At 32.0% G+C, this 13,555-nt stretch overlaps 1 long non-coding RNA gene across 4 annotated transcripts; it reads left to right on the top strand.

Moving 5' to 3' along the window:
• The first annotated feature begins 2,958 nt into the window (after positions 1-2,958).
• LOC111048850 lies at positions 2,959-10,356 on the top strand. Of its 4 annotated transcripts, none has more exons than XR_005573735.1 (4): positions 2,959-2,977; positions 4,919-5,006; positions 7,808-8,014; positions 10,093-10,356. It is a non-coding gene; the product is annotated as an uncharacterized LOC111048850 (long non-coding RNA). The 4 variants fall into 4 exon arrangements; XR_005573736.1 differs by having other exon boundaries at positions 2,961-2,977; positions 7,844-8,014; XR_005573734.1 differs by lacking the exon at positions 2,959-2,977 and adding an exon at positions 3,182-3,397 and having other exon boundaries at positions 7,844-8,014.
• Positions 10,357-13,555: the final 3,199 nt, after the last annotated feature.

The raw sequence follows: 13,555 nt of genomic DNA, 5'->3' as shown, positions 1-13,555 counted from the left end.
GTGTGTTCTTACATCCAACATTATACATTTATTACTTATCAATGTTTCCAATTTTTTTCCATTCTTCCATCACTTAATTTGCAACTGAAATCTATATTATACTTTACTATAATTGGAATTCACCAATGAAAAATATTTAAATTCATATTTAGTAGAAAATATATCAGATATAACACTTTAAGCAAGAACCGGTCTGTGAGACCGGATGTTTCGGTTTAGGTCAGTTCAGACTATGTTTCGGTTAGAGTGTTAACTCCACCAGATATAAGTGAGATAGCAAAAGAAGTATCTCTAGATTTGCTGCCACGAAAATCTAAGGATATTTATGAGAAGAAAAACAATGAGTTCGTGAATTGGTGCTATGAAAAGAAAGTAAAAAAAATATCTGAGAATGTGCTATTGGTGTACTTCTCACAAAAATTCAAGTTAATGAAGCCACCTACTACTCAATGTTAAAATCTATGTTGAAAGTGAAAAAAGATATTAATAAAGGTGTATTTTATAAATTGATTTCTCTTCTTAAGCAACAGTCTGTAGGATATAAGGCAATCAAGTCCAAAACTTTGAGTGAGAACAACGTGACTCGATTTTTGCTAGAAGCTCCAAATAAGATTTATTTGATGAGGAAATTTGTTTCTACTTTTGGCGTCTACTAGACCTGGTAGCGGCTACTGAAAATCGGTTTATTATCCCTGTGAGGAGGGATTCGGACGGGACGTTGCTAATTGTATCCTGCCAAGAGGTGGAATCATATTTTTAATGGGTCACAATTTATCAACTTCGTTAATTCACTCATACATACAGCTGAATGGAATGAACGGACTGGAATAATTGGAGTGATTTGAAAATATAAAATATTAGGGCCAGTTTCTGAGCTCGGGATTTAGCTAAGTTCTAGAATTTAAACAACTGGAGTCAGAAAATTGGCTTTCCGAAACGGGGCGTCGTCGTAGTCCACGTTTAAATTAAATTTTGAAAAACTATAAAATTGAACACAAAATAAAATAAAGAGAAAATAGTGTAAAGTTTCAGCTACCTATTTTGAATTATTTAGAAATATCATTTCGTCAAGGCAATAAACGTCTCCAATAATTATAGAAATGAGAAAATGAAGATTAGCATAAAAACTACGAATACGCCCTTTTTCGGAAAGCCAATTTTCTGGCTCCAGCTGTTTAAAGTCTAGAACTTAGCTAAATCCCGAGCTCGAAAATGAGCCCTTGAATTTACTTGACGAACAAGTGGAAATGTGGCAGCACATCCACCAGAGACGGCACTCTTATTTTAAGGGACGTGAGTTTTTTTGTCTTATTTACAATTGCATAGATATAACTGTGATTAATTATTTTGAATTTGAAGTTGCAATGGGCATTGAGATTTTATTCAATAATTTTATAGAAGATGTCGATATAAAAAACTAAAATATATTTTTAAACAATAAATAAAGAGCGCAAATGATTTATACGTTATTAAGAATTAAAAATTTTTATGATAGTCTGTTTTCCTATTTTTTGTGGAAGTTTTTTACTGAACGTGTTCCTCGAAAGAGCGGGTACAGTATGTGAAATAATGATGATGTGGATATGGAAAGGATATAATATATCAATATTTTTGATGGATATGATATAATATTATTCCAAGGTGGGGTTCGATTATTAAGCAGAGCCAGTTCAAGTGCGGTCATTGGTTTAAAGGAGTACGGTAGCAGCCTTGAATCTTTCATCGTTTTGAGCGATAAGATACAATATATTGTATAATAACTGCATTCTATATTGTAGGCCCATACAGGTAGGCTATATAATTATGTGCATAATATTTTTTAAAATAGAAATCTAAAAAAGCATAGTTAATTATTTGATACTTGACACAAGAAAGTACCGGAGCTATGCTCCGGGAGGGTATGGAATGCCTCCCATGTGGAAGGGAGTATACTGTAGTCTTCCCCGAGAAATTTTTTTCTTTATTTAATAAAATTGGCCAATTTGTATCAATTTTGATTACTATTCAAACGAAATTTTTCCTGTGTCAGGTTTAAATAAAAATCATCAGCATTAGGTCAATAGTATTTTATATCATGATGACGATTCATTTTCATGTTTCAGTTTTAGTTGAAAGACAGCAAACATAACATATACAGGATTAGAATAGGATTTAAATTCTCTTAAATGTATTAACTGGGATGAAATTAAACTGCTGAATATATGCCTAGGTAGAGGTAGGTACTAATATTGTTCAGCTCTGTTGTGCACCGGTTTAAATCTAGCACTGCTTGGCAGTAATATTCATGAAAAAAATCCTCATAATATTACTGAAAACGGAATGAAATAAAAATTCTCATTGCAAGTAAGTAGTTACCTATATAGCTTTCAAAATGTTTCATCAATTTACCGACTACTGACATGAATCGACTATTTTTCTTTGCCATTTTAATTAATTAAGTTACTGTAATTGAAAAATTAATCAATATTATAATCAAACATTTCAATAAATTACTTAAGAATTTTCATTGATTCTATCAATTTTGATGGCCATATAAGGAGAAGTGAATATATACGGTAACTTTGTTTCCATATTGCAATTATTTTTAAAATGTAATGTTATTTATTTACTTGCTTAGATCTTTCTAATTTTCAATTCAACAATATGCTGGATAAATAAGGAAGGGGGGCCGCGGAATTGGGAATATCTGGAACTCAAAATATCAATGTTAAATGCCCTATGCTTGAAAACTGTTGCTGGGTGGAACTCCGAATATTTGTCAGACAGCGGAATTGGAAATATCCGGAACTCGAAATATGTTGCTAGGCGGAATTGGGAGTATCTGGAACTCAAATTACTTGTTTGGCAGATGGCGGAATTGGAAATATCTGGAACTCAAAATATCGGCGCCAAAGTGGGAATACTTGTAATGTGTTTGTCATTGAGAAATGGTTCAAGTCTGACTTATTTTCTAGAATGATATGGACTTTTGGACCTGGTTTGTCGTTCTTTTTCAATATAGACTATTCATATGATTTGCGATTGTACCAAAAAATAAGTAGAAGTAATTTAATATTTTTCAGATAATATAATATTTTATAATAAAATAATAATACATACATATCTATTATTTTTTAGAAAATTTAATATGTCTCCAATATAATAGCATCAAGTTTATAGGTTATGTTATGCATAATAATAATAATAATAATTAAGGTACCTAAGTGTAACGTACATTTGCATTTTGCAACAGAAACAGCTTCTTATAGAGTATTGTTTTACAGGCTAATCTTTTTTTATGTAATGTATTCAAATGTAATTATAATTAGGATTGGGATAATACAAAAATATAATTTTTGCTAAGTGATATCTATTACATTGTGACAGAATTTGGTTTCTCAATAATTCTCATCCTGAGGTAAGTTTAATGTGGACTAAGTTACTAAAGTTGAAAATATTATTTTAAAATAGCAAATTTAATTTATTAATAATAGGCTAGCAACTTTTATTAATTTCTTTGTTCTATCATTAGAATACTTGAATAATATTAGAAGTAGGGGTACTGAATAGGCTAAATATATTTAGACCTTATTCCCTATTGTGAGATATTTATGAATTTCATCTTCTTTTAAATACTGTAGTTAGGTTACTGCATCATTTATTCAATAAATTAAATAAAAAAGGATTTGCTAACATAAGTGATTTACATGTAGGCCTAGGCCTACTGCAGTCAGGCTACTTGTTGGAAAATCCATTTAGAGAAATGATTCAAGATTAAGCTTAGAGTGGTTTAGCCAAATGTGGATTGTTTTATAAAATGAAGTTTTTCAGTATTTTATAAAAAGTTTTCCATTAACCAAATTATAAACTGAATGAAATTCAACCAGACTCACTGAAGCCCTAGAGCTGATTGGATTGGTTGTTTGAAGATAATTTATATACGGTACTCAGACTACTGTAATTTGTAGCATCATAGAGAAACAATAGCACAAAAAACATCTCATGGTGTTTAATTTAATGGTTTAGTTTAGGGCTCTTATGTTGTAAATTTCACTGTTAACTCAAGCCGCTGATATTCCTATGGTATTTTTGCTTTATGGTAACTCAATATAAATATAATAACTCTGGTACTATGAGGTCCACCTAATGGCAGCATTTGATTAACATTGGTGTTGATATTCTTGTCTATCATTAGACAAATCAAATTGCTTTGGAAATTAAAATAAGTTTTGCTCTATCCTCATGTTGCTTCACATGATTGTTTTTTTACAATGTAAAACTATACCTAATTAATTAGACCTTACAAAAATATTTAATTTAAATCATGAAAATTTATGAATTACTAATTGAATAATATATTTTCTTGACGAATAAAATATTATTTATTATTATTAAATAGAATGCACATTTAATATTGGGTTACATCATGGGTTACATCATTGGGTTACATGTTATTCCGAATCAGCTATTCTCTATTATAGGAGCCAGTGGCAATACAGGAAATCGGCAACGCTGTTGTCCTATCTTTTCTACTGGCATTATAGCATTGACCTAACTATAAGCCTACTTGAATTAATGAATTTATTTGCCAAAAACAAGATACAAACATAAAAATTAAGGAAATATTAATCTATTTAATTAGAAATTATAACAAAATGATATCCTTATTTATGATAATAGTATTAATAAATTAAGATTAAATTTATGCTCACATGCATGAGTACAGTAGGTGAGGCAAAAATACCTGCAGAAGGAAGATTGCTTGTTTGCCAGTGTGACTCGTATAATTAGCTGTACTTAAATATCGCTGTATTTATTTACCCTCTTTGAATGAGTAGTTTTCATTTGATCGCCAACTTTTTTCATGCTAATGTTAATTTAATATTATACAAAAGTTTTCCTTATAAATTAACTTGAACTTATTATTTATATTTTACAGTGCCAAACTGATCAACTGCATCCTAATGGAACGTTCAAGATGTGATTCAGTAACTGATACGGTTGTTGCAATAATTATTTTTGACCAAGTAAGTAAACAATTCACCATGAAATGGAATTTTTGCTTTTGCTCCAAATCAGTATGGGCTGGGACATCCAGAGAACAATCTGCGGGAAGCGGTCAGAGTGGCCTTCATCTATATTTTAGATATTCATGTCTATAACCTGCTAAGACCTCTCTGATTCCTGTCTGCAGATCGCTTTGTGTGTGTCCAAGCCACAAAGTTTTACCTTATTCATAAATATTGTGCGCCACCCACTTGGAAAACATTTTACAGGTGACATTTTTGTACTGTTTCGATTTGGATACTATCAAAAACAACTTGAATATGGTAATTTTAAAAAATCGATTTAATTTACTTAGAATTGATATTCTGAGAAATCAAATATGTAATGAGACAGGCAATACTTTCTTGATCACTTTATACTTGTTTTCACCCCTCTGGAAACGCTGCTGCATTGTGGTCGTCAGGCTAGTTTTACACTCATTCGGTTCGTTTTGTTTTCGGCAAATCCCGATAAGTGTGAAACGGTAATACGGTTTGAATTCAGTACCGAATAGAAACCGCATAGAACCGAACGCCTATTTGACACTTGACTCTAATAAATTCCATCAGGTTTCAATTCGTTGCTAGCGAGAGGCTACTTTCACACACTTTCGGTTCGGTTCGGTTCGTTTCGTTTTTGGCGAATTCCTATAAGTGTGAAGCGATGATTCGGTTTGAATTCGGTACCGAATAGCAACCGCATAGCACCGAACGCCCCCTCGACACGAATAGGTTTTATCATATTCGAATTTGTTGCTAGGGAAACAGGAAAAAACAAAGTCTTCTACACACGCTGGCCTTTTTTGTTTTTATTTTAACCTGATATCGTGATTATCTGTTTCAAAATTTCCCAAGTCGAAATCATATGGTCAATTCAATTCTGTTAGTTCACAGGAACATTTTTTCTCAATGAATAGTTTGCCAAAAAAATATGAAAGATATAAATTAAAACTCAGGGAGAATTTTTTTTCCACGAATATTATATGATTTCATCAATGGAGAGAAGAGATGAAGTTTATATAATACCATGTGTCAAAACAAGGAACAAGTTTCAATTTAAAAAAATTATCTCTCTAAACATCCAAAATTAACATAATCAAAAAGAAACTATTCAAATAATTCACAATTTTTAATTAACTTTTAGGGTCGGTTTCCGAGCTCGGGATTTAGCTAAGTTCTAGACTTTAACTGGCTTTAAACTCTGGAGTCAGAAAATTGGCTTTCCGAGTCAGAGCGTTGACGTAGTCGAGGACTTAAATAGACTGTGTAGTTTAGAGATCACGTTAGACCCTGGAGTTTGTAATTTCGCTTTCTGAGTGAAGGGCTTTTAAGTCCAGGACTTGAAACAGCGTGATTTTAAACCCTCGACTGGGGTAGGGTTTAAATTCAAGTTCTAGACTTAACCGAGCAAACACAATTCAGTTATTGTTTTGGAGAAGATAAAAAGCCAAATAATTGTCATGGAATACAGTTTTTTTTTCAAAACAAATACGTTTTCAAACTCATTAGCCTAATTAAATTTTCATTCATAATCACTGGTTAGGATCAATGATCAATAATTGGACCGAACCGAATGCGTGTGAAGCGTCTAAGCCTCACTGTGCAGAATAAGCCTCGTCGACAGAGTGGTGGTCATGGTGTGGGTCTGTCTACCCGCTAACTTTTCAGGGTCTTCTTCAACTTGTCCTCTTTCTATGCTTCGTACAGTAGCTGCAACCTTGTTCAATATTCTTTTGCTCGATAATTCAGGCCTATTCCTGGCCAAGGTTGAAGTCACTTCCACTACATGGATCAATTTTGCTTGTAGATCTTTTTATAGTGATGAGTTTCTTCATTTATTGTGAACATTTGTGGTTTCCATTCCACCATTAAGGCTGATTCCAGGATAAACATTGCAGGCAGAGTCAAAATGAGGCCACAAAGGTTGAAATAGTGGTCTACAATGAGCAACTATCTTGAATAATGAATCCTCATGTTTCATGAATTTATTTGCTCCCAATTCAGCAATGGATCGGATCTCACCCAAGATTTAAACTATATATCGCAAAAAGTAAAAATTATGAATTGAGTTTTCCCTTGTGATGTGCTTCATTTAGTGAGACCGATGGTATCCAAATCGGAATAGCCTTCTTTGAAAAATGTTACCATAAAAAGTTTTGAAAATCGTGATGCACAACCTTAAGTTATCATTCTTATCAAACATGCACCTGCCACTCCCACTAAACTGTTGACGTCTTGCTCAAGTGACTCCACTGAATATATTTATGAATACCGACTAGCATAAACTAGCTTATTGCCTAAGCACAAAGCAGGTTCAAAAACATCACATTCATATTAGGTGTACTTCGTCTACTTGAGCCTACGTTTATTTATTATAATTTTGTACCAATTTTCACTTAGTTAAGACTAAAACTACCATAATTTTATCTTTGATAGATTAACTATAACAATTTTAACATGTCTAGCTATTATGCTTATCAACTCATAAAATATTTTGTATGCAACATCAAAATAATTTAATATTTTATGTTCGCAAGTTTAATATTGATATTTAATGTGTTTTTAAGAGCATTCTAAAAGAGATATATAGAGAAATTGATGTTTTTCCAGCTCAAAAATGTAAACTTGAATCGTGAAATGTGAAGAAAATCATACATTGACAGCCTATCATTTGCATTTGAGCATGTTCCTACTGCTGGCAGCAAATAATAGGATAATAATATATATATTTTAAAATATTGAATGCTGGGATTATAATATTAATCATACTTTTATTATTACAGATTGAATCCACAAAATAATTGAAGAAATGGTTTCAGATGATTACGAACAAGCGCAGCTATCTCTGGAGAGGTAATGCACCTACTGATTTCCCGTGATTTGAACTTGGGAGAGATTTAGTGAAAACCTGGAGAATGGCCACTTAGCTCACAAATCTGAGCTGTTCACATCAAGCTGATATTTGTGACAGCCATTATAGCTTTAATCATGTAAGTAAACACTCGATCAGACTATAATTTTCAATTATTTGTAACAATTAACTGCGCCCGGTTCTACTCAGAATAACAAAGGCACAGGTTTCTTTCTTTAAACTACAACAGTACTATCACCGACAGGAGTCGAGTCGGAGCAGTGGTGGCGGACGTTAGTGTTTCGAGGAGGGCAGATAAGATAAACCGTTTCTTGTTTATGCCTTTATAAATCTTTTTTCATCGTAGATCTTGTCCATAACCTAATAACTTACTTTATTAATTTTATTCTTTCAATTAATACGTAATAATCTTTCTAATAATAACTCATCATTAATAACATCAGTAATAAAATCGGTATTGTACCTCTTAAAGTCTACTAAAGTATTTAGTACTTGTCTCTCTATTTGAACTTATTAGTTGCGAATTCATTCATCAGTAACCATAATCAACCAACTTAGCTGTATTAAACTGTATTGAATAGTAAATTATCTCTTTATAAATTATAGGTTTGAATTACTCTTACTCATAATATTAATATATTTTTTATCCATCCAGGAAATTGAATAAACTAAATTTTTATATATCTGATCATTACCAATAAATATTTCACTGTATAAATTCATTACCGTATAATCGGATACAGGCCATTAAACCTTAAATAAAATGAAAAATAAATAAAACAGGAGTTCTACTATTTTTCTCTTTGGGAGGATGGTGGGAGTGTTTACCGCTACTCCTGGAAACAATTCGTCCACTAGCATCCGTCATAATGGTCATTGAACACAACTTAATTGTACATCTATATGAGATTTGTCCCTTCTGGGATACGTAGCTTTTTTGAAATTTGAATTCGTCAACCCACATTAAACCATCCATTACACTAAAGTCTGCAGTCAGACTATTTCGTTCTGAATTAGTCATATTTTGATGAATAAAGCAAGTAAACAGCAAAACAAAAAAAAACTTAAATTAGCCAACAGATTATCATGCAAGCAAGCTAACACGTATTTATATTTTTAATACTAATATACTAATCTTGCATCCTATAAGCCTATTTCAGTTCTTACAGCTCATCATGAAAAATTAATTCAGTAAGATTATTGTTATAGTTGAGCGTTAAATATTCCACTAGGTAATTGGTATTAGGCATGTCACACTTAACTTTATTTTTTGAATCATTAAATTTATCTGACAATCAATATTTTCATTTATATCTCAATCCGGACTTCCTATGTGCTTAGTCATGCAGCATTTATTATTCCGAAAACATATTCCCTCTCAATCAATTAGTAATATATTAAAGTGTTGGATTAAATAAAATAGATAGGTAAATCAGTGTTCCAAAGATGAATTTAATGCGTTCATAGTTGTTGATTGTCAGTAGATGGTCCAGAAAATACGCGATATACGATGAATCACACAGAATTCCATATTATTTCCATCTTCCATTTTAGGATGAATATAAGCTGAGCTAAATTCAAAAAATTGTAAATTATTCTGTCATTCTTCAGTAATTAATGAATGCAATATGAACAACTCTCTTTCATGAGGTGAATCATTTTTTCCAACATTTTCCAGTTTCTCAATGATAGGGGAGTTATAATTATTTGTATAGGTCTTCTAAGGAACTATTATCTTCAGCTGGTACCAATCAACTAAACTTCAACTCCAAACCACCGTATTAATACCAGTATACAATTTATAAGTCTATTACAGCTGTTAACTTTAGATGCTAAATCATATTATCACAACATTATCTTCAATCATGATCATCTTCCAGTTCATCGGTAGCCGCTGGGCCGACAATTTTGGAAACATAGGTCTGTAGAATGTGGATTAATAAATAATTGTTATTAGTCCCCCTATCAAAATTTCTATTCAGAAACCATCCCCAATATTCACACAACATATTCCTAAAGTTTCATGCCGTTCTGTCAAGTAGTTTTTAAGTCTATAGGGAACAAACAAAGTAACAAATTAACACATAGTCATTTTATATATATATATATATATATATATATATATATATATATAGATTATTTCTTTCTTACATAATTATCTTTCTGTTGTTTCCACTTATTTTTTTTCTGTTACAGTTTCTCGATTGATCAAAGCACCACAGACTGCATCGTTCGTCACCTCTGCCTTTAAGCGCGTTATCACCTACTCCAATAAGCCACCCCAATATCCTTAATAAGCAATAGAAGTTCTTATCGACTGTGTATGACTCATTAATATCCATGTTCTGTATAAATTTATGTGATAGGCCTACTGGTATTAATGTTGATGTACCGTAATGTTTTTTGCTCATGTATAATTGATAATAATACATTAAAAATAAATATAATGTTAAATTATTATTGTTGGTTTTTATTGAACGAGCGTTAGCGAGTTCTCACTTTTGAGTTACTGAGGGCCAAAGTCGTCCGCATGTTTGTATGCTCTGCAATAACTTTAGAAAGAATTGATCAATCAGTTTCAAATTTTAAACACGTATTCTTCAAACCTTTTTACAGGTCAAGTTACAGGTCAGTTACTTTTTACAGGGACACATACTACCGCACCGCGCCAGCACCGTCACCGTGTTTGTTGCCCGCGCCGTCACCGACTAGTTCAGATTACTTTTTGACGGTGAAGGTGCGGCCTCGTTTAAGGCTGTTCGGTACACTTTTTATTATTTGAATTGGATAATATTTTTTCAATATAATTGTTAAGATCATTATAAGAGTGAGAAAAAGTGGCAACTGAAATTTTTAAGTGGTATAATAAGCGAGTTATGGGTTGTAGAAGTGCTAACTTTCCAGATTCCGTTTTCTTCCCAGACCATAAACGGTTTCGACTATATTATTAGAACTTCTCTTGAAATTTTAAAAAATTATCCTTTCCAAACTAAAATATTTCATTCCCCATTTCGTTCATAAATAAAAAAGTAACATTTTTTGCAAATTCGATAACTTGTTTATTTTGGCATTAATCGCGAAAAAACGCATATTAGAACAATGCCAATGATATACTGAATGTATAAAAAAACTCCAATGGAAAATTCAAAACCGTTTATGATCTGGAGAGAAAACAGAGTTTAGCACTTCAACAACCCATAACTCGCTCTTTAGACCACTCAAAAATTTCAGTTGCCACTTTTTCTCACTCTTATAATGATCTTAACAATTATATTGAAAAAGATTATTCAATTTAAATAAAAATAAAAAGGTTTACCGAACAGCCTTAATATAGAGAGTAAAAAACTTATTGAAGAGACACAGAATTTTTCAGTTTTGTACGATCAAAGTGATGAGAAATATGGTTGAACGGAGAAATAATTTGAAGTAAAAGTAGAACCAAATACGTTGAGCCAAAGGTATAATAGACATAATATAATAAATAATTAAATAAACAACAAAAAGTGTAAAATAAGGAACCCGTGATTGTGTCTTGAATTTTAAATTTAAAACAAATTACGTGTAGATGCAGAAGGCAGAAGATAACAATTTTATTGCTGGATATATATTTCCGATACATGTATTATTAGGCACTGAAATATTTATACCAGCACTATGATTCTCATTTTCTGTGTCTACAGGTAATTAGTTTAAAATTTAAATTATAAATTCAATTTAGATGTAACAAGATTTAAATAGTGTTCTATTATCAACATCAGTTTAACACATTCAGAAATCAGACCGCAGTAGCACTACAGAACTGAGACACTGCTGTCGCCCGGATATGTGTGCTCTCCCACCGCCATTACCGTGTCGTGGGCTTAGCTCGGCCGTACGTCGGCGCGGGCTCGGTGCGGTTATATATGTCCCGGCCTTGAGTCTGCACACAGGCGTTTGCTTTTTTCTATGACTGTCTGCTGCTCCGTGCGTTTGCCTTAACACATGGCAAGATGAAATACAAAAGGTTGCAAACAAGTTTGGTTATCAGTAGTGTACTATAAATATCGGAGACCGAGCTTCGCTCTGGAGTACAAAAGCATAATTTATTACGAAAGAAGAAATTAAAATAACATTCATACAGAAATGTTCTATCTAATCACAGTAAATTGAGATTAATTCCCAGAGGAATGCAAAAATTTCCCTCGCAAAGGCCTAGTTGCACAAAAGCCGGTTAAATTTTAATCCTGATTAACTTCACGTGAACCAAATCAGAGAAGACCATTTCAAAAAGATGGATCTACTAATAGCCCGGCTTTTTTGCAACCGGCACTAAGTACCTGATTGAATGATTACAAAAGTTCAACAGCTGAATCATAGTTTTGACACAGTCCCACACACATGAACTCGCTCACTCACTAACTTCCATCACCAACAGACGACGAAATAACTATTATCAGCTATTTTCCAAGGATGAATAATAATTATCCTTTTAATGTCCTTCAGCGAGTTTTCCCAGGAATGAGACCTAGTGCAATCGAATCTTTATATTATAAACCTACTATCTTCTGAATTTCGTGAGAATCGTTAGAGCCGTTTTCGAGATCCAGTGAAATACAAACATATAAACATCTAAACATGTGAACAGAAGTTGCTATATAGGATTATTATGATATCTGGGCATGAAATTTACATTATGTACACTACTCTGAATAAAACAAGTTGAGACTTGACTAAATATCTGTATTGCCAATTTGTGCAAAATATTTCAATATTCTTGTGCAAGTCCTTAGGACTGAATATAATTGATTTAGAAAATTGCACTGGTGATGTGAAATTAGAAGATATATCAAGTCATATGGGCTTTCATGAAAGATTTTACACAATTCGACAACACGGATATTTTGTTGAAGAATCAATTTATTTTATTAAGAGTAGATTTGCGCAGGAATCAATTCTGCCAATAATTGAGCAGAAGAAAGCTTGTGTCGAAAATCGATTTCAGGCTTCTTAGAAAACGATTTTTTAAATGTTCGATATATCACACAAAATGGTATTGATGTGGTTTTTTTAGGACCTGGTATTCTCAAACCATTATTTTCTTATAATAGTCCTACAGTATTGTATTATTTTTTTAGCACAGGCATTCATATTATGCAGACCATTATAGTCTTTCAAAAAAGATTATAAGCTTGGTGTACCAGTACTTTTTATTACCGTACTTGATAATGGTGCATTTGAGTACATTAGGTTCTTTTTTGTAATATTCATTTTGTTTTGTAAATAAATTGATTTATCTAAAAAAAATGACAGCAAATTATATAATACCATGATATATAATAGACTGAACCCAAAACTGTCTCTCTCAAATTTTAATAGATTAAATGTTTTCAAATAAATAAGGTTTGATTTCACATTGCTAAAATTTAGTCCAACTCTATAAAAAAAATAAACTAAGAATTTTAAAGTAAATTTCCAAAGTTCCATGGAACCGGTGACTTATATTGGAAATGGAATAAAAAAAATAGAAATGAAGTTTAGTTTACATTTAATTCAAATTATACAAATATTGGAAGATTCATGTTGAAAGTAAGCTTACATCAAATTTCTACCTAGAAAACAATATATTTTGAATTAATATAATGTGAAGTAGGTAGCCTACCGTATTGTTATGAAATGATAG

The sequence above is a fragment of the Nilaparvata lugens genome, unplaced genomic scaffold (genome assembly GCF_014356525.2).
Source record: "Nilaparvata lugens isolate BPH unplaced genomic scaffold, ASM1435652v1 scaffold4169, whole genome shotgun sequence".
Classification (NCBI taxonomy): domain Eukaryota; kingdom Metazoa; phylum Arthropoda; class Insecta; order Hemiptera; family Delphacidae; genus Nilaparvata; species Nilaparvata lugens.
This window is presented reverse-complemented; position numbering and strand designations above follow the sequence as displayed.